The sequence below is a fragment of the Lathamus discolor genome, chromosome 13 (assembly GCF_037157495.1).
Source record: "Lathamus discolor isolate bLatDis1 chromosome 13, bLatDis1.hap1, whole genome shotgun sequence".
Taxonomy (NCBI): domain Eukaryota; kingdom Metazoa; phylum Chordata; class Aves; order Psittaciformes; family Psittacidae; genus Lathamus; species Lathamus discolor.
The window spans coordinates 3,867,738-3,889,245 of record NC_088896.1 but is presented as its reverse complement, the minus strand read 5'-3'; the positions used below and the strand labels follow the sequence as shown (position 1 = coordinate 3,889,245).

Sequence of the window (21,508 nt, the reverse complement as noted above, 5' to 3'; positions counted from 1 at the left end):
AGCTTCCAAGTCTTTTGGCCACTTTCTAGGCATCGGGGTGATGGACCTCAAATATATGAAATTCCCTATGTAGAGGTGACCAACAAACTGCCTTCCCAGTGTGCAGCTACCATGGGCATGGTTTGGGTGCCTGAGTTGAATAGGAGGAAAGATGGGTGCATATGTCTGCTCTGAGCTCTGGAATGCAATCAAAAAGAAGTTACAAATCTCAGCAGAAATCCCATTTTCACAAGTGACCTCAGCACTTGGCCAGAGTCGTGCGGGACTTGGTTCCAGCTCTGATGTAAGCATTCGATCTCATCCTGGAATTGCTGTGCATCAGGCACACAAAGCAGCATTACACACTTCTATGCTTTTGCATACCTGGGCCTGAAGCCTGTGTCTAACGAGTGTTTGGTTTTCTGAAAGTCTAAGTCACTTTTTGCGAATGGGATGCGGGCTTGCCCTGGGTTCAGCAGCAGCAGTTATTTTTCTCCTTCTTAGGAGCTAGTGCAGTGCTGTGTTTTGATCTTTTGGCCTTGGAACAGTGCTGATAACGCCGATGTTTTCAGTTGCTGCTCAAATGTTTGGTCTGGCCAAGGACTTTCTGAGCCTCATGCTCTGCCAGGGAGGAGGGGAGGCTGGGAGGAAGCAGAGACAGGACACCTGACCCAAACTGACCAAAGAGGTATTCCATAGCACAGCACGTCATGCCCAGGGAGGTAACTGGGAGTGACCCGGAAGGGCTGGGGGATTTCAGGGTTGGACGAGGTATGGGTCGGTGCTCAGCTGGGGGGAGTGGGGCGAGTTATTGGTCGGCTGGTGCTGAGGTGCTGTATTCTTTCCTCTTGTTATTTCCCTTATCATTATTATCATTGATGGTAGCAGTAGTGATTTGTGTTATCCCTTAGTTACTAAACTGTTCTTATCTCAACCCGTAGGAGTTGCATTCTTTTCAGTTCTCCTCTCCGTCTCTCTGGGTGTAGGGGGAGGGCAAGAAGGGGGGGAGTGAGAGAGTGACTGTGTGATTTATGGATGACTTTTGTTTAAACCACGACAGGGCTATATACAACAGGCTTAGAAATCTGAATATAAATGATGATATTTGCCCAGCTCCTGCCATACCCTAAAGGCTCCCAGCTCCAGAGGTGTCTTGAGTTTTTGGCCTTAAAGCTTCCCAGAGCTGCCAGCCCAGCAGTGCTGAATGGCTGGGTGTCACTCCAGGAGCAAAGCATGCCCCTGCTAGCACCCTGAGCATGGGCATCTCCAGATCAGATGTGAGGATGCTGCCCTGGAGAACTTTCCCTTTTTCACAGAGTCATGAAATGACTGGGGTTGGAAGGGATCTCTATAGATCATTGTGTCATCTCTAGCCCAGACCTTTTGGCCTGGCATAGCTTGTGCTCTTTATTTGGAGAAATGGAGAGTTTACTCACCCCAGAGGAGCTTGTAGCCAGCCTATGGAGGGGGATTTGAACCACCCTTGGGTTGGGTTTCCACCTAGGTGAGCCCTTGGAGCATCAAAAGATATTCTGGGCTGGGTTGCCAAGTAAAACCTGGAGGATGATCTGCCAAAATGGGGAGGAAGACCAAAAGATACTGGACAGAAATGAAAACTTGGGAAATTCCTCAAGTGGCTGAAATAAACTCCCCAGCTAAAAACCAATGAAACAAATGAAAAAGGTGACTCTGCCTTTGAAAGGCTGCAATTATGCTGACACGATCCATCTCACCTGGCTTGTGAGGCAGCACCCGGGTCTCAGCATCTGCACTGAGCACTCAGACCTCATTTACCATCAATGGAGAGAAATGGGCACCTCCAGCGGGCAATTGCTCTCATCTCCTGGCGGTTACCTGAAATGGGTCAGAGAAATCACTCCAATTTCTCTCCACTTACGCATTTAAGAGACTGACTCAAATATAGACACTTGCCTTGTGTCACTCTGACACCAGGTGAGATGAATCCCTCCCGAAGTGACAACAAAACCATCTTTTCAAAGCAACGAAGGGAACAACTAAGCATGTCCCAAACCCTACATTGATGGCACAGTGAGTGGCAGGAGGCTGGAACTAGTTTATCTTTAAGGTCCCTTCCAACCCAAACCACTATGAATGCACACTAAAAAGTGAGGATTTCACCCAAATATGTCAACCTGAGCTCTGACTACTGAGAGGATTTGGGAACATCTGAAGGGGTGATTAGGATTAATCCATTTACCTAAGTCACTTTGAGAGCCTTAGCTGTAAAACAATATTATTTATCAGCATCCTCCTGCGATGATGTGGTGTTCTGCGAGTTCTCAAAAAGAGATTTTCTTCCTCTGAAACAGCCTCTTCACACTTTCCCCGAGTGAAGTATTTTGCTACTCAGATTTGTGATTTAATAATCATAAATAATAGAGCCCTTAGTGCTATATTTTTAAATGACTGAATGGTGAGAATCTACTTTAAGAAATTGTATGAATGCCTATCACTTGTGTGCATATAAATGTATTCAATTAGCACTCAAATCTTGAGTTATCTCCTGATGGAAGGCAAAACCTTTTGAATTCAGTCCCATGCAAGAAATACTGTGTCATTTAACTCACAAAAGGATGCCATGCACTTAACAGATAATGACTGAAGAGGATTTTGCTGTATTGCCTGCTCAGCTGCTTTTGAGGACAAAGAAAATAATTCCCCTTTTAGGATCCTATGGGGTAATGAGGAAACCCTCTTGCACCAATCTCAAATACCACTGAGCAGGGGGAAGGAAATAGCCCAGTAGGTGAACTGGGCTGCAATTTCACTGTCATGGTCTGCCGTATACTTCCCATGTTTTGTCTGTGATGTTAAGCCAGTGGCTAACCTGTCTCTGAACCTGCCACCAGCACACAAAGATTACTCACCCTGGATACTGCACTTCAGCAAATGCAGAATTAGCCCTGGCTAAGTAATCTTGTTAGTGTGATTCAGTGTTAAATGGATCTCGATTAAATGGGCCTTTATATTGTCCCAGCTGGAGATGATAAGCCTCCACGAGGAAATGGCAGGAGACCGAAGGAAATTGCTTTACTTCAGACTGGGACGTTTAACCCCATAAAACACTTTCTGCTCCCTCTCTGCCTTTACTTTTATCCATGGTGGATGGGGGAGGCAGGAGGGACCCAGGGCAAGGGCTGTAGCATCTCTTGTTGTTACCTGTTTGCTAGGATGAGAGCAGGGTGATGGGGATGCCTGTGAAAGATCAGGATGGCTCCGGTGTGTAACGTGGTGATGGTGGTGTTTGTCTTATAAGACTAGCAATTCCTAGCAATTCCTTCATTAGCACAGTGTCTTTCTCAGACTCTCACTTAAGATGCTGGAGTTCCTGAGCATCCAAGGGTCAGCAGAACTGGTGCCACCAATAGTTTATTAATCATCAAACGCCAACAGGGGAGAATCTTCAGTCTCATCTTAAGAGAAATAGATTGCTTAAATGTGCCACTGGGACTTCTTAGGAATGGCTCAGGGTTTATCTGTGTGAGATAGGAATCAGCACAGTGCATTGGTGTGTTAGAACCTGACACTTCATTTCTCCACACAATTAGATTTGGCAGTGTGGGTAGGAGGGAAATGGCATTAAAATCGCCAAGGGACTTCAAACGCAGAGGAGAACAGTGGGGCCCTGGGGTGACAAGGATGGACAGCTGGGATTCTGCAGCACTGAAGTTTCCTCCTCTGCAGTGGGAACCAGCTCTGCCCTTTGAGGGCTCCTGTTGGCCTGAAGCAAGCACTGAGGGAGATGTTGTGTCGCAGGTTAAAGCAGGCCAGATTAGACAGGTAAAAACCCAACCACCAGAAACAAAGAAAACCAGAAAAAGGCCCTCATCTGACCCCTCCTAATGGTCATCGTTAGCAAAAGGCTTCCTAGGACAGATCCCAATGGTAGACATCAAACTGTCTATCTCACCACCACCACCACCCCCCCCAGCATTTGCTCTCCTCCTGCCTCTGCTCTCGCCCTGCTCTGTATTAGCTAATAAATTTTCTCTGTCCATGTCTGATGTGAATTCAAAATATGGATTATCTCCAAGGAATCAGAGGCCCAAACAGGACATGTGGAAAATCTCTGCTCTATAGCAAGTCAGATGAGCTGGTATCTTTTTTCCAGACCCTTGACAGGAATATGGTAAACATGCAATTACTTGAATTTTTCCATAGATTTTTGCATTTGAGGTGGATTTACATGCTTGTGATACTTTCCAGACGTGAATCCCAGCCCTGTAAAAGCAGCCAGTTTGCAAATGGCTGCAGACGGGCAAGAAATGATATAATCTATTAGAGATTTCCTTCATTATCTCTCTAATCAAAGCTTCTATCAGCCTCCTTTGATGCGCTGCTGGAAGAAAAGATCTTCAAGTAAACTGATGCTGGAGATAATTAATGAACTCGCCATCCTCCTGCCTTACAGACAGAGACAGTGGAAGGAAGAAGAGCTGTCCTTTGCAATTACTGATCTGTGGTTTTCCATCCGAGTGCTGACAGCTTGTAGGACATGAAGTGGAAAAGCTTTTTACCAAACTTTCAGGCTTCGACCATCAATTCCTTCACTTTAAGGATATTTTCCCCTGGTTGTATTTCTCCTGCTGCTGGATAACACTCTTGATGGTGAAAAATGGGTTTAATACTTGAACAGTTATAGCTGTATGTAGTGTAGCCTGGTAATATTATCTTCCTTATGCTTTCCTTACAGCAAATACCCTCACCTCTGCTATCCTCACATTATTGTACATTAAATCCACCTTTATTAGGATTGAATAGAAAACTGAGAGTAAGAACTGGGTCAGTGGAGTAATATTGATGAAGCAGGTTGCTCTAGGCATGCCGTATTTTTTTCCCTAGGGGCTTGGCAGTGCGATTAGGGAATGATTTCTGTCCTAAGAACCCAGCTCTTTTCATGAGAACTTCTCCTTCCAAAGATCTGGGTCATCTCAAGTCATGCAAAGACATGGTTTCCTTTTCTCATGATTGAAAGGATAAGATTTAAATTCCTCTGTCATCTCAGACCAAGCCTGGGATGGCAGGAGGAGGTTTGCAGTCCAGTTTACCAACCCAGTCTTTTCCTTTTATAAATAATGTCCTTTTTGCTTAGCATTTTCTATGTTTCTGGTTCTTTGAGTCCTTGAAATAATTCTAAACTAGCCTAAGACTCCTTAAATTTCCCATTTTTAGGCCTGCTAGAGCAGCTAGATGGGAGCAAGCTTTAAATACAGAGCTGCTTGCTGTTGCTCAGAGCTGATCCAAAATAACATCAGCAAAACACAGACAACAGCCTCTTCCCAAAGGAAATTTCACCCGAAATACCAAGGGGGAAAGCAGAGGTACATAACGAAGGCAAGGATGAGTTTCGAATGTGTTCCAGCAACATCAGGGATTTTTCTCCATGTCGTGTATGTGCAGAGTAGATTTATGACAAAGCAAAACTTCTTTGATTTGGTTAAGGTTTGGTCTCCAAAGGCTTGCACATATATCAATTAACACTTGTAGGAGTTACTAAAGACTAAAGAAGCCAGCAAATTAGTATTGCTAATGCAGCAGAACATTGTTGCTGTTGCAACACAGCAGCCTGACAGCACCACCATTCTCATGTAAGCTCCTACAGAAAAGGAGGACCAAGAAGTGCTGACATGCACCACACCATACTGCTCGTACATGGTTTTTAATGTTATCTCCTCTTCCAAGTGCTGATGGGCACTGTAAGCTCCTGTGGAGATAACACAATGCTGCAGATGGTAAATACCATTCAATGGTATCTTAGTGCTTCACTTCCAACACTGAGGGATCTCCTGTTGTCCTCTGGAGTGGATGAAAAGCTTTAACTTGCAGATGCATCTTGCCCAAGGAGTAATGAATGTTCCATCCCTGGCAGTGTTCAATGCCAGGTTGGACAGAGCCTTGGGTGGCATGGTCTAGTGTGAATCATCCCTGCGCATGGCAGGGGGGTTGGAACTTGATGATCTTAAGGTCCTTTCCAACCCAAACCATTCAGTGATTCTATAATACAAGATCAGATGTTTGAAGAATATTTTTGAGTGGTTTAACTAGACAGATTTCTTACCATCTAGCCGAGTTTTTACGGCAGTTACAATGAGTGCTGCTGCGGAACAATATCGGCAGTGGTCTACAGTCAGCAGCAGACGAGTTAGCTCCCAGTAGCTGAAGACTGTGCTGGTCTGCTTGTTGGAAGGTTCTCTTCCGTAGTACACCATGTATCAGCTCTTGTCACTTATCTACCTCCCAGTGCTGCTGGGTGACAGACGGCTCTCTGGAAACAGGGACTGAAAGGGACTGATGCTTTTTGGTGAAAGTAGTCAGCTTTAGAGAATCAGAAAACCTTCCCCTTCCTGACTGTCTTCCTGGGTAAATAGGGAATGTTTTCATCTTCAAGGCACCTGCTTGTGACGATTAACAGTTTGAAACTACCTCTTATAAAAGGAACTCGCTCGCAGACTATAAATCCTTGTCTTGGCCTATAAGTACTGGAAAGCTCCTAATGAATGTCCTTTCTCACACACTCCTTGTACATCGAACTTAAAAACCAAAATCTGCTAATTAATTTTAAGCCTCTTTGTGGCAAAGCCTAAGAATCAGATTTACCAAGAGACCAGGGGGTCCATCTGGTGCAGAAAGCTCACTCCCATGCCAAGGTGTTTGTTTCACAGAAGGATTTAGGCCTAGATATTCCCCACTGGCAGCACTGTCAGTTGTACTAACTACTGGGATGGTTCTCAGCATGTCCCTGGCAGTGTTCAAGGCCAGGTTGGATGAAGCCTTGGGTGGGATGGTTTAGTGAGAGGTGTCCCTGTCCATGGCAGGGGGGTTGGAACTGGATGATCTTGAGGTCCTTTCCAACCCTGACTATTCTATGATTCTATGATTCTATGTTGAGGGGATGCTGAAAAGGGTCCTCAGCCAGAAGCTGGAGTGGCTTTTCCTGGACTGCTCCCATGAGAGGGACATAGAGTAATAGAATCAACTTGGCTGGAAAAGGCCTTTAAGCTCATCCAGTCCAACTGTTCCCCCAGCACTGCCAAGGCCATGGCACTGAGGGCCTCGTCTACACAGTGCGTGAACACTTGCAGGGACAGTGATTCCACCACATGTGTGCAGTGCCTTTTTTCCACAGATCACTCCCAAATGATAGGATAAAATCTGCTGGGCTTTAGAAGTGGGTCAAATAAAGCATAGTGGGAGCCCAGGGAAGCTTTTTCAAGGTTTATTGTCTAGGTTCCTTAGAAACTCGTTTAAATAAAGACAATTGGATGCAGCATTGTTTTATATCACCATGAACTCTGCTAAGGGTGTCAGCACTGCACAGGAGCTCACAAGAAGTCTCTAGCTGAGAGGACACACAAGCAGGCTCCTGACATCTCTGCCCTTCCTCAGCCAAACCAGCTTTGGCCAGGAAATGCAGAAGCTCAACAACCAAACTTATTCAGACATAGGAACTTCATGGTGACAGAGGAGATGGATGCAGGTCATTCTGCTCCTAGGGCAAAGGCACTTATTTTTCAAACTAAAGGAAATTCAGTCAAGCAAAATAGCATCTACAATACACAGGGTTTGTCCATGGCAGAGTGAAGTGGCACACACGTGTGCTTTTTCCACCTCCTATAACTTTCGCAAAGCTGCTCTGTGTCTTTCATCATCTTGATCATCCTTACTCAGTGTTTGTAATTCCGATCTTTTTTAAGGAGCACATTATACCCATGGCAATGAAAATCTGCTTGAATTCTGCAGAGGATTTAGATTGACTTTGAGGTGGAGAGAGGTGAGGAAAGGAACAGCACCAAGAAGGAGACCTACTCATTTTAACTTCATCTGTTCCTGTGTCCTAGAGAGCTAATGAAAAGAGACTAGCTTGATGGATGGAAAAATAGAATAAATTAGGTGGAGAGAATTATGCCAGCTTTTAAGTGTGTATCACATGCAGTAGACAGTAATGAAAGTAAACATGAAATGCTTCTTTGCTCCCATTTAGGAGCATCCCATCCTTTCTAACCAAACTGCTGTCTGACCAGGATTTGTTCTTTGTTTTCTTCTGTCTTTCAGCAAAGCATAAACCATCAGATAAACCCTTACCAGAAAACAGCCTTTGAAGGAGTCAAGAGCAGGTAGGGATTTCGCTTCGATAACTTCCCTGAGGAATATTTGTTCGTATGTTTGATGATGAGCTATGCCGCCGTGCAGGACCTGACTGGGAGGAGATGGGCTGGGCTGACATGGTCCATTGCTCAGTCAAAACCAAGCTCAAAGCAGACACCTTGGCCTACCCTCGTGCTGGCATGAGGGCTCATGCATGGGGCTGGCTGAGGGCTAGCAGAGCAGCTTGTATGACTTGGGTCACATCCTAGTGACCACTTGTGACCAGCACCATGCTGCCCACCTGCATATGAGGTGGTGCTGAGACAAGGGCAGTGTGTGACCCCTAGTGCTGGTCACTAGATCGGCAGCAGAGAGATGGAAGTACTGTTACTGTTGAAGTAAGCTACTGAGATTTTCTTGTCTTCCTCTTTTTATATGCTTTTAATGAACATACTGGGCAGGGAAAATTGGTTAATCCCACATTTGTGTGTATAAAAAAGAATGCAGCTATGAAGCATGCAGTGTTATCTGCTTCCATGTGGTCATCTTGAAGGGTTAAGCTTGAGCACCTGTGTTACGAGAAGTCAGCTGTTGCGCCACGTGTCCCTTCAAATGGTTATTTCAAATGTTTGCAATCTTGACAAGGTTTTCTTGCAAAGCTGGTATGAAATAATGTTCACTACATGCCTCAAACAGTCTGTAGAAGCATTGAAATTGTTAAAAATCTAGATATACTGCTGAAATTCAACTGATTATGCTCAGTTTTATTTGAATTTTTAATTCCTCTCCTGCTATCTTTTCTTGGTTAGTGGTCAAGTCGAACTTTACCTTTGAAGCTCAGCCCTGTCAGACACAGCTTGTGGCTGATTGCATCTGATGGGGGAGAAAGGGGCTTTTACTGGAATCTTGTTTTTAATCTGTGTGTAAATTAGGACACATTAAGGCTGTGTGGGCCATGCAACTGGTTGTGGCTTGACCATGATGTGATGCCAAGTGAGTACCACACCAAACAGTGCTGAGCTGTGAGAAGGGGTCTGGTGGCTCTGCTGGCAAACCATACGCATGTGAACTGGGGACCGCTCTTGGGAGAAGCTATGGTAGTTCACAATGAACATGGACATGGGCTAAAAGCACTAGTTATAGGTTGCCTGCATTTCACAGCTGGTTCCAACTTCATTGCCTTTCTTTCTGAGACAAAGTTAGGAGAGCAAAAATCATCGTATGCTTGCTTAATGCAGATGCTAACTTGCTCTGCCCATATTTCAAGTCATCCATATATGATGCAAACATGCTTTGGGCAATGCTGAGCTAAACAGCTGGTTGAAAGAGCATTTTAGCTTCAGCTGGGTGCCAGGTTATCACATCCTTGTTTCTTCAGGGTGTGGGGAGAGCAAGCACGGGTCTGCCCGCAAGTGCTGTGCCAGAAGTCCTGGGGTGATGGGCTGGGGATCAGTAGCTCTGCAGGAGCCCAGATAGAGAGCAACAACTTGTCCCTTTCCCTCAGCATCATGAGCTGTGTTCCTCTGGGGTCTGAGTCAGGAATTGTGCTGTCCTGGATTAGATCATTCCGTTGGATTTTCATGCCTGTGCTCAATCCTGTGTTTCATTAGCTGAAGGCTTGTTCAGTTACAATGAAGCCGTGCTCCTGTCAGTGGGATGTGCCTACTGGTGCCAGGCAGTTTCTGATGTATTTGTATTTACATGTATGTGCCATTGCCTGGCAGATTTAGTGGTAGTGGCAGCTGTAGTCACTTGATATAACTGAAAGATTATACCAAGTGGCTTTTCCCTACTATAACCCCAGGAGCTTTGTGCTTCTGGGCATCCTGTTGGGTACAGGAGCTGATGCTGGAGCTGTCAGAGCCGAAGACCTGGAGAGCAGCGCAGACCTTTCTGAAGGGCTGGGTGGCACAAGGGGTACTTACACGGACAGGGTCCTTTTGAGACATGTTTTAGAGCACCCATTTACGTGCTGTTTCCAGGGCAGACTTGACAACAGGTCATTTAAGGGCAGCCTTCGCAGGGCTAGCCAGATTGCCTTGGCTGTCTTTAAAGGGTTTATCCCAAGAGGCAGCTGTCCTGGTTGAAATCCAGCCAACAGCCAGGTAGGATCCAGTCTTCCCCTGCCATACACAGGAGCTCACAAACCTTGACTTGGAGCCTGCTGAAACATTTGCATCAGCTGTTGGGGATGTCACTGGGTTATGGGCTGGTGCTCGGCTCTGCTCTGTGACTCTCAGCTTCCTCCCCATCCAGGTAGGAGCCAGGAGCAGGGTGTGAAACTCCAGATCTCTTTCCTTCCAGGAGGGCAGTGCTGAGTTCTTGAGAGCTCTTCCTCCTGGAACACATTAGAATACGCTGAGCTATGAAGACTTGTCTTAATTAATGCTTTAGAAGGTTACAGCTAGATCTGGGGAAATAATCAATAGTGAATCATCTACTCGGCAGCTTCAGCTCTTTTCTGTGGGTGAGTTATCTGTAAGCAGCTTGCAGTTCGCTCCATTCATTCATTATTTACAATTATTTCCCAAATAATTCCTTCCAATTGCTTTTGGTCTGCAGCTTGTTTGCAAGCAGCGAGTGGAGAGCGCCTGGGACTCGCTAGGCGAGCTGTGATCATTAGTTCTTGGTGGGACAAGCAGGTTATGCGGCCTCATGCTGGGTCCCTCAGTGGAGCAGCCCAGCTCTTTCCATCCTCTTTAATGAATTCAAAATAGCTTTGGGCAAACATTCCCTGCTCCTTGTGCAGCATCCCTACTCACTGCCTCCTTAGTTAAGTCCTTCACTAGGAGACTCGTTGGGCTGAGACATGGATTTGGAGTCCATCTCTTTGGGTTTTTCCTGAACCGATCCTTCTTTGCTCTGTTGCCAATATCAGGAGCAGGGGCTTCAAAATCAGCGTGTCTAAATGGCTGCTGGTGTTTTCACTTTAATGAGAGTGCTTGGGCCACCAGTGAAACTGCGTTGAAAACACCAGGGACCATCTGGGACCCCATTAAAACTTGCTGGTGTCCTTGTCTGCAGTGGATTGGTCTCTGCACCCAAAGACCTCATTTACAGGTTTCACTGCCTCCAAAGTGGCTGTGACCCTGGAAGAAAATCACCAGCAGTTCAGGACTCTTGCCGTGTCCCTGGCTTGCAATGTGCCTTCCCCTGTTAGAATCACTGCACCATCACAGCTCCAATAAGGCTGGGGCAGTTTTGATGATTAAAAGGATTTCTGCTTGATAAGGACTGGAGTGAAACTCATTTCAGGTAGCAGCCAAACAGCTGCTGGATGGTACACAGTTTCATTACTGCTGCCACAGACTGGATTGTTTTAAGCAGAGGACGTAAATAGGCTCTGACATAGATCAAAGAAAACAGCAGCTGCAGGTCAGCCGCACTCTGGGGATTCGTTTCTGTGTTATCTGCTGAGAAACCAGGCAAGAGGAGCCTCTGCTGTCCCACATCACACGGGCAGGGTGTCTCAGGGCTGCAGTAGGAAGGACTTGCCCCATGCTGGGGGGGTTTGGTGGATCACTTCCCCTTCCAGCACTGCCATAGCCCCTGTAAGACAGACCTTAGGATGCAGTTGTAAAAGATGAGAGCTGGCAATTGGACCAAGGTGTCTCCTGGCAGTACCATTCCAGGAAGCAACCAGTGCTGGCACAGGAATCCAGCCAAATTCCTCTTAGAGTGAAGAGAATGAGAACCTTGATCATCTGAATCAATAACTGAATTGAGGGGGAATCGTCATCTGTCACCCCATGGAAAATGGGGGCAAGACCAGGTTGGACAGGGCTTTGAGCAGCCTGGTCTAGTGGAAGGTGCCCCTGCTGTGGCAGGGGGGTGGAACTGGATGAGCTTTAGGTTCTCTTCCATTCTATGAGTTCATGATAACTGTCACCATCCCTGGGATTGCCTCTAGGAAGGGTCCTTCACCCCTCCATCCGGAAGCCACCACTCACCCCTTCTCACTGCCACACCAGTGGTTTGCTGGGGTTGGACATCACTTCTGCTGCAGGTGCCGATGCAGAGAATTTAGGGAGGTGACAGAAGGGGTTTCACTATATAGAGCGGTGTAGTCCACAAGTAGATAGAGATCACTCCAGTTGTTGTTTCTATGGAAGAAAGACAGAAGGAGGAGAAAAGAATGCTGCCTAAATAATGGACAAATCCTGATCTCAGTGGCAAGATGAGCCCAGCACAAAAAGCCACTGAGCCCCTGAGTGGTGCTGCCTGCAAGCTGGGAAGTATCCCTCCGCCCGTGATGGTGTTCCAGGGCTGCAAATCCGGTCTGCTGGGTGTGGGTGCAGCAAATGCTCCCGGCTTTATGCCTCCATCCGTCCACCACTGAGACTCAAGCGAAATAGAATCAGCCCCTTGGCCTGCCCTGCTCCAAGTCCCTGCAGCAGCTGTGCTCCACCACCCTGATGCTGAACAGGCAGGGGGAGAGGGCTGGGGTTTTTTTTCTCTCCTTAAGTCAAAATCAATGATGATGACAGAGTTATAAGGTGAGCGATGGGAAAGAAGAAGAAAGCACCCGATGTCAAATTTGATGCAGGAGGCAGTTAGAGGAACCTATTACTAGTTCTGTTGCCTTAGGGTATGTTGGTGGGTACATAGGAGAGTGTAATGTCAGCGAAATGGGAGAGCAGTCTCTTTCTCCTTGAACCCTTATCATTAATGTGGAAGGCATACATTGTCAGCTATTAGTCTGGAGGGGAGGGAGAATAGCATGTGAGATGTCTTAGTTTGGAAATGGAGTCTGACTCGACATCCTCTGGTGTGTGAAGGATGGAGGGTTATTGTAATTGTTGTTGTTGTTACTGTGATTATTATGAGTACTACAGCATTTGGGAGAAAATGGGGCTCTGAGGCTCTGCTGCCTGTCATTGCAGCTTTTGAGGAGTAAAGACTGAAAAGCACAGTGTAGTGAATGCTCTGGGTGACTGGAGCCTGATTTCAAAGCGTGATGGTGGAGTCAACCACGGGGTGCTCTGTGTGACCAGGGAGGACCAGGACCGTGTCCCACACCCTGCAGTCACACTGGGTGTTGCCGAGGAGACATGGGCTGTTGTGGGAGAGTCTTTGCAAGAGACATCCAATAAAATACAAGAAACTGGTCTTAATTATTCCTACTGCTGCTGTAATCATTGGCGGAGAATGAGGAGCTGCACCCTGTGATGCAGGGAAGATCTGCAGGCACAGGTTTAGGGTCTGAAGTTCGCATGACTGCCACCCTGGAAACAAGCCCAGGGCAGCATCAGTCTGTCTGCTTTACACCTCAGCAGCAGCTTTTGTTCAGAGACACCAAATATTTTGTGCAACCTCCGTTGAATCCATTTCCAAGTGCCAGGGCTCCTGTGTCCGCAGGTACAGTCACTCTGCCCCACCATGTCTCCCTGTCTCTGACTTACCCGCCGATACAGTTTCCCTCATTTAGGAAGTGTAAATAATTCCTTGGGCTCTGTTAATCCCAAGATTACATGGGTAATTCCTGTTTGCATTAAAAGGAGGATCTCTCTCAAATTCCCTGCCTGTGAACGAGCAGCACACAGGCTCCTGCACCGAGCCCGAGCGCATCGCTGGCGCAGACACTTCCCTTCTCCAGCGCCGGCTGCGTTCAGGGGAGGATCTGAAAGGAAACACAGAATTAGATCTTTTGCCTCAGGACGTTCATTTTTCGGATGCACATTGCAAATGATGTCTATTATTAATTCCAGCCGTTAGTCCCTTCCTTCTCTCTCTGCCTTTGCCATAGCAGCTTTCAGAGCCGCCTCACAGGTGTTGCTGCAGCAACGTGGGGAGAGGGAGGACCTGCACCATGAGGTGGGAGAAAAACAGGTTATGAGGAAAGAAAGCAAACCCACCCTCTCTGTGCCTTTTCCTGCTGGCATATGACATGTACAGACTCTCCAGAATCCCAGATTTTTGGTTCCTATAGTGCTGCATTATTAGCAAGTCTTTTATTCCCACACCTCATTTGAACGGGTGAAGACTTGGGTGTCTGCAGCTCCCCTCCAGCCCAAATCCAAAAGCGGGGGGAGATGCCAAAACCTGCCCACAGCACTGGGGTCACCTGGCAGTGACAGGGCAGAGCGAAGGACTTGGCTCACTGCATTGCACCGCCTTGCTGCTGCTGCTGCCTGAGCCTCCCACTGCTGCTCACAGGGGAAAATAATTAATTAAGCCAATTAATGAAGATAAATTGGAGCAGCAGCTTTGGAAAAACACCATCGGTCAACAGCAAAGCGTTCCCTGGGGCAGGCTGCAGAGGCAGTGGCTCTCCTGCCACCACCTTTCCTTGCCTTTCCTTTTCCACCTTTCCTTGCCATGGCCTTGGAGGGTCAACTGGGAGCCAGGAGCCCTAAGTGAGCATGTGTTGTGTTAGGAGCTGGCTAGGTCTAAGGTAATAATGAAATAAAAAGGAAAGGGAAAATGTAAAGGAAAAAGGTGCCTAAAATGCTCTAAAAAGCTGTATACATCCTGGTACAGCCCCTTTTGCTCAGCACTGAGTCAGGCCAGCATCAGAGCATGGTGGGGATGCTGCTGCAGGGGCATCAGACCTCCAGGCTCAGGGGCTGTCACTCAGCTCATTCATTAGCAGGGGAAAAAAGGGCTCGGGAGCCTTTGCTTCCCACAGTGGTTTTATTTCAAAGCTCTTTCACTGTTGCATGTGGGTTGCTGAATGAAAAAACCTCCAAATTCCCAATTTTGGGAGTGATCTGATGGCTGTAAAGAGTAGGAATCTAATTGGGCTTGGGGAGATTTGGGACTGTTCTTGAGGATGGGTGGAGAGCAAAGTGGGAGAGCAAGAAAAACGTTTATGCTACTGTGAAACCTGTATGCTGTTGGTATCTGCTGGAGAAAAAGGAGACAAAAAGCAGTTAGCTGAGCAGCAAGATTGGCTTTCTTGTATCATTCCAGAAACATAGGGCTGATATTTATTTCATTAGAGTAAGCCTTTCTGTCGCTGGTAAACGAATTCCAAGAAGTGAGAGGAATCCCAGGATCAGGGACTTTACTTCATTTGGGATTGTGTGCAGCTAATATTCTGGTTAAATAAATACATTTTACTAATTGGATTACTCAGCCAGTGTAATATACTGCTGGATTTCCAACACGATGCTAATAAATTGTGTGAAGAACTTAATCATGTTAGCTTCCAAAAAGCTTGTAAGAGATGAAATTAAAAAATAAGTAGAAGTTGACATCTATTGCATTTCATAGTGTCTTCATTTTCCTCATCCTTCTTAGAGTTCTCCCAACCGTAGTGTGGCTGATGGGGATTTTTTCTTTCTTAATCTGCCTGTGATTAGGGAGGGCAGAGCATTAGAATAGGGCCTGTAGGATGGTGGCACCCAGCCTGTGTTTGTCTCTTCTCATTCTGATTCATATTGAGGTAGAGGGAGCGTTAACATCGTCTTCTGGTGTGGCTGGTCTCAAGTAATAAGTGATGGGACAAGAGGAACCGGCCTCAAGCTGCACCAGGGCAGGTTTAGGTGGAGCTGAGGAACAATTCCTGCCCCAGAGGGCAGGGCTGCAGGCACCATCCCTGCAAATGTTCACACACCATGGAGACGAGGCCTCAGCACTACGGGTTAGTGGTGGCCTTGGCAGTGCTGGGGAATGGTTGGACTTGATGGGCTCAAAGTGCTTTTCCAACCTGGCTGATTCGGGAGGCAAAGTTGCTGTGGTTTATTTTCTCGGATGCATGCGGAGGGAAGTGAGGCTGGGGAGGAGGCAGAGCGCACAAAGCCCCCGAAACTCAGAAAGGCTGATGCTGAGGATGGGGTCTGGTGCTGGGGGAGAGGGATGTACCCCCAAGCTGGGTGCTTCACCCAGCGCATCCCATGAGTCAGTGCATTGGTACAAGTGGCCACTCAGCACAGTGGAGGTGTTGAATGGCAGCATGGTACCAGGTGTGCTGTGCATCCAGGGTCCTCCTCATCAGCTCAGTGATGGAGCACGAAACACTGCCACCACGATCCATCATTACTGAAACACCACTTCCTTCACACAGCTAACCAATTCAGCTGCATGTTTCCACCACAAAGAGAAAATGGAAGAATTGCTTTTCTTTCCCTTTTTTTATTCTTCTTTGATAGAAACATTCAGTGAGAGAAGGAATTATTCCCCCTTTCCAGGAATTGGTGACAAATGGTCTGCTAAAACCAGATAACTTGTGGCCCCATCAATAGAATAACACCATGGGTTATAGAGAGAGCTCAAGATGTATTATTTAAGCTGCACCCAGCTGCCAATAGGGTCTGCTACTCACTGAGAAATAAATGCCAGGCAAAGGGAGTTCTGTGGCTTGAGCCAAGGGGTCAGGGAGGCTGCTGCCTGATGGAGCCTGCTCTGAGGATCCGCCTAGGACAGCCTGCTTCCCTCTCACACAGGTCAAGTGCAGTGCTAACAACCTGGGGTAAGGATGCTTACTCCTACCTCAAATTATACCCCAGCTCTTTCCCTGATGGGTTCCGTCTGTTGCGTACTGACCTGTCACAGCCCCCCTGTGTGTACAGGGTTTGCCGTGATACCAGTTCATGTGGGGTCAATACCAGCACCTCCATATGAAGGAAATAATAATGTGTGTCTTTGCAAATAACTCACTCAAGCCCTAGGAGCTAAGGGGTTAAAGTAGCCCTTCCCTTGCTCACAAGCTGCCTGTTTGGACTCCCCTAAATATTTCTTGTGTATTTGATGCATCAAATGGTGATAATTGTTGTATCAAAGAGGCATGTGGGGGAATAATTTGCCTGTCTGAAATGCTGTGAGAGGTTCAGATGAAACACTTGGCTGCTGTGATTGGCACTAAAAAGAAGGAATTGCCAATTCTTGTTACAGAGTTGGTTCCCCATGAAGGTTTAGACATGTGGCTTGGTGTGTGCGTTTTGGTAACCACAGATTCTGCCCCCCCATCCCTTTGGTGAACACCCTGGTTTTCTCTGTGATGCACAAGGTGAAGGGGAGATAGCAATTGTCACGCAAAGGCAGGAGCCAGCTCCTGTTCCCAGCTGCATTTTGGAGTCAAACCCGTAACACGCAGATCAAGCAGTGTCTGGGAACAGTTGGGATGCAGGAATCCAAGTAGTAAAGTCCAGCCTGGCATCCACAGTTGGTACTTATGGGCCCTGAGCCCTTGGCTGTGCAGCAGTATACACAGAGCAGCTAAATCCCTGCACTGCTGTGCCTCCCCTCTCCCCCTCCCCTTTAGATCTTCTCCTGATCAAAGTCTCCTTAGTTTTTTAATTCCCCACGTACAAGAAGTACTGTCTGCGTGAGGCCTCACCCTGCACTTAGTTATATTTTCACTCACAGCAGGATTTCAAAACAACAAACCAGCCCCTGAAATGGCAGCAGCTTCCCCATAACCTGAACCTCATTGAAATACTAATAACTAGGTTTTGATGCAGCTTTGTGGGTATTAATGCAAATGTTTTTCTGACTCTCCAGGTTTAATAGCAACAGCTTATACAACTCTAATTAGCATAACAAAATTCGGTGATGAGGAGTAAAATGCTTGCCTTGTTTGATGTTGCTTGGTAATTAGCAAGAATAATGATCTCTGCAGCAGTTCCTGGTTCTTGGCTCACAGGAGATGGCAGAGAGCACTCTGTTACCTCTGGTCTTGCGGGGAGGAGGTAGCTGAGGGGAACTACGTGTGCTCCATGTGCCCTGAGAGCCACACAGGCTCACACCGAGCACAGACACAGCCCAAGGGCTCAGGGAGGTTTCCCTGTGAGCTGGTCCATAAGGAGATGTATGATGAGGTGTTGAGTGGGCACACGAGCTCTGCGTAAGTACCCAGTGGCTGCCCTGCCTTTTGGATAGAGAGAGGCAGCAGTCGTGCAGAGCTTGGCCATGGCTTTTGGTTTAGAGATTGGATCTCTCTGTGTTTGAGATGCTACGTTTTCCCTTCTGCATCCGACTGGGGCAGTTTCCCTGTCCTATTGAAAATACTGGAGACTGGGACTCACTGAATCAGGTCAGTGGAGGAGGGAGGAAATGTGTACCCTGCAGTACTCTCTGCACAACAAGAAGCAAAGCTGCTGCTGCTGCACAGCCCATGTTTGTTCATCCTGGCAGCAGTATGCAGCATTCATCCCAAAAGAAACCTCTTCTCCATGCCTTTGCCTAGAAGTTCAACCCAACAGCAACATGACCTGTGTGTGCTCTGGTTTGGGCCAGGAGGAGTTAAAGGTCAAAAGGAAAGAGGCTGTTGCTGGCATGGCAGACAGTGGCATCTCCCAGGTTGCAACCCTGTCTGCTTAGCCTGTGTTTACAGACGCAGGGATCTGGGTCACCTTTAGTATTTCTCCCTAGGTATGAACCCTTCTACTTGGGTCTATGGGGAAAAGCAGAGTCTATCTGGCCACAAAGCCCCCTTCATGCCCCCTTTGCATAAGAAGGGAAGAATTAGAAGCCTTCATGGCCGTGGTACAGCCCAGTGGTACCCACAGCTCCATCACCCACTGCAGGAGAGCTGTGGTATGGTCTGTGCCATGAACCTCTGCGGAACTCTCTCAGACATCCCTCTCCTTGCCTGTGCCATTCAATGTGTTATAAGTTAGGGTCTTTCCATCAGGCTGGGTGCATGAAGCCCTTGTGTTAACCGCATCCTGTACCTTTGTCTCCTGCTGCCTCCTGCCCAATCCCCCATCACCATCCCCTCCTTCCAAAAGCTTTCACTGTATTAACAGGCATAAAGTAAACCAGCCAGGGCAGTAAATTTTGAAGCAATAAAAAGAACCCCTCCTTTTATGTGGTGTGTAGTTGGCTTTATGGAGGGCAATGCTGAAGGCTCTTATTGAGATAAACATCCTGACTGAGTTTTTAAAAGGACTAAATAACACCGGCAATTTGTGGGATGTAAGATGACAAAATGAGCAGAGAAGTTGAACTACCTGCTACTGAGCATCAGCTGGATTTCGGTGGCAATCTGGAAGCAATCTCTGACTGTGCAGGCAGCTCCCAGGCAGGGGCTTGGCCAGCACAGCACAGGGGAGAGCTGCCGTGTTTCTTAAGTACCAGAGCTTGGATACAGCAGCAGACATGGCAGCAGCCTGATCCAATACAGCAAATCCTTTGTTTCCTGGCTAAGAAAGCTAATTTTGCAAAGCAAAAGCCTGAATGATGTATAGTCTGTGAGTGCCTCTAGTCTGTGGTGCTCCTGGGAGAGAGAAATTGTCATCTGAGGAATAGGACAGATGCAACCAGGGCTGCTCAATTGTGTTTCCTCCTTCCCTCCACCCTCCCGGTGTTTCTGAAATGGCTCCTACCATGAGACACCCCGAGACAAGATGCATTCATTCATATTAATAACGTTTGAGTATCTGCATGGGTAAGGTGGCTCAGAGAGAGGCATTCATGATGAGAAGAATAATTTGGTCCAGCCAGTCTTTGCAAACCACTCTGGGGAAAAGCTTTCCCAGCCTGAGAGCAGTGGGAAGCTTTGGCTGTGCTGTTCGCATAAGAAAGCACAAGCTGAGCTGACAAGCTGTGAATGCCAGCCTGGAATGTCCCCTCTATTCCCTCCATCCTCCCTGCCCAACGCCACCTCCTCACACCAGGGCTGACCCCTACCAGGCTGGGGATGTGTGGGACCCTCGGGGACATCTGGGGTCACCCTTTTCCAAGTGATGCAGAAATCACTGCATGGCAATTGTTCCCAATGAGGTGGTTACCCCCTGAACCCAGGGTTGTGCTGCAGGAGTGCTCCAGGCCCTGTCTCACAGCCAATGGGGGAAGCTCCCGGCTCCAGGAGGTGGTTGAAAGGCACTGAGCTCCCATCTCCTCCCATAGCATTTTCCAGAGTCTCCTACAGATGAAATTCCTCCAGAGTGAGATCATGTCCTATTCTCCAAGGGAGGTCAGATCTGCTGTGGAGCTGGGAGCTGGTGATGGGGGAGAGACCCTGTCTGCATCCTCTGGATTCCCACTGACCCCATTCGCCAAGGTGTGATGGCATCCCTGCACTTTTCATAGGGATACTTATTGGTTAGCAGAGATTCATCAGGCAGAGGTGGTGAACTGCATTGCTGCTTATCCTGTTTTAGTGGTTGCTTTTTTTCTTCATGTTTGTGGCCTGCTGAACAGCATCCTTCAGTGAGCACAGCCCCTTTCCTTGTACCCAAGCCCTGCTCAAGGTGAGGTGTTCAGGGATGCTTAAAGTGGAATCTAACCTGATGCAATGAGCCTTACACTGGATCTCACTACACAAATGTTTGTTTCATGCAGGGGTTTTATTTGCTGTAGATAATAATAAGCAATAACAAGATCTTGTGCTTGGCTTGTTAGTGCAGAGTGTAACCCTGAATTGCAGCTAAACCTGAGCAGCAGCAGAGTTCAGTACTAGCAGCAAAAAGACCCTGAGATGCAAATGCACAGAGCATGGTGTGGCCAGTGAATACTCATGTAAATGTGGGTAGATCTGTTTCAGCACAGTGAAAAAATTCCTCTTGTGTTTTGTGTCAGCAGAAAATGGCAAATACACAGAAAGTTCCCCCTTTCTGTGGGGTTTCCAGAGGGCTGCAGATTGCAGACCTTTGTTGCTTCTCCACATTTCAGCCAAGCTTCCCGAGCTGCAAGGTAGGTTTATAGTCTGGCTCATAGCATCGGTGTTTGTGGGTTTCAGCAAGTCTGGAGGACTACGCGAGTTGTGGATGCAACTATAACAAGTCATGGCAAGGCATGTGGCAAAGGTCGGACTGAGGTTTGAGCTGAAATGACACTGCTGGTGCACAGAGGGGTCTCTTCCATGGGCTGAGCCAATCTACCCTTCGGCAGGGACTTGTGTGTTTTAAATGCAGCTCTTAAACAAGGAAATGTCTTGGCTGTGGACTCATCTAAGCTTTCCAGCAGGACATCTCCAAGGTGCCCATCTCCATCCTTGAATGGGGTGAGGTTTCTCTGCAGATGGCAGCTGGTCAACCAGCTACCAACTTCCTGCTGCTAAACACTGCCAGGTAGCAAAGGCGAGAGTGAACAGAGCCACTGGTGGGATCTGCCTGCGGTCAGAGGGTGCTAAAGGGGCTCCTCAGGGAGGCTTTAGAGAGGGGATCTGCAGTAAGTGGGTTTCCAGCGTGGCTCCAGCGCAAGGCGACAGCCAGAGACACAGTGGAGGGAGGAAAGCCCAGAGTAGGTGCTGCTGTAAAACATTTCCATCCCTTTCAGGCTCAGCAGGCGTGCAGGCTGCCCACAGTCTGCGGGAGCGTGGATGGGAGTGATAGAAATGTAAAATTTGCCTTCTCGGGTTGTGAAGAGCGCAGTTTGCAGCCGGAGATGGATCACCGGTCTTCCAGGGAATTGTGCTCTACAAGGTTAAGCATGTTTGCAGAAGAAATATGGATAATGCTCTTATCATGTATGACCTTTACTATATGTGTAACATTGTCAGTGACAAAAATGCCATTTTTTAAATGGTTTTCACACT

General features: G+C 47.5%; 1 long non-coding RNA gene across 1 annotated transcript in view; it reads left to right on the top strand.

Moving 5' to 3' along the window:
* The window catches only part of LOC136021589 (uncharacterized), a 95,915-nt gene extending 74,616 nt beyond the window's left edge, over window positions 1-21,299 (top strand). The window contains exons 3-5 of the long non-coding RNA XR_010615837.1: window positions 8,053-8,114; window positions 20,554-20,664; window positions 21,250-21,299. This is a non-coding gene — a long non-coding RNA (uncharacterized LOC136021589). The remainder of the gene's footprint in view (window positions 1-8,052; window positions 8,115-20,553; window positions 20,665-21,249) is intronic.
* The last annotated feature ends 209 nt before the right edge of the window (window positions 21,300-21,508 follow it).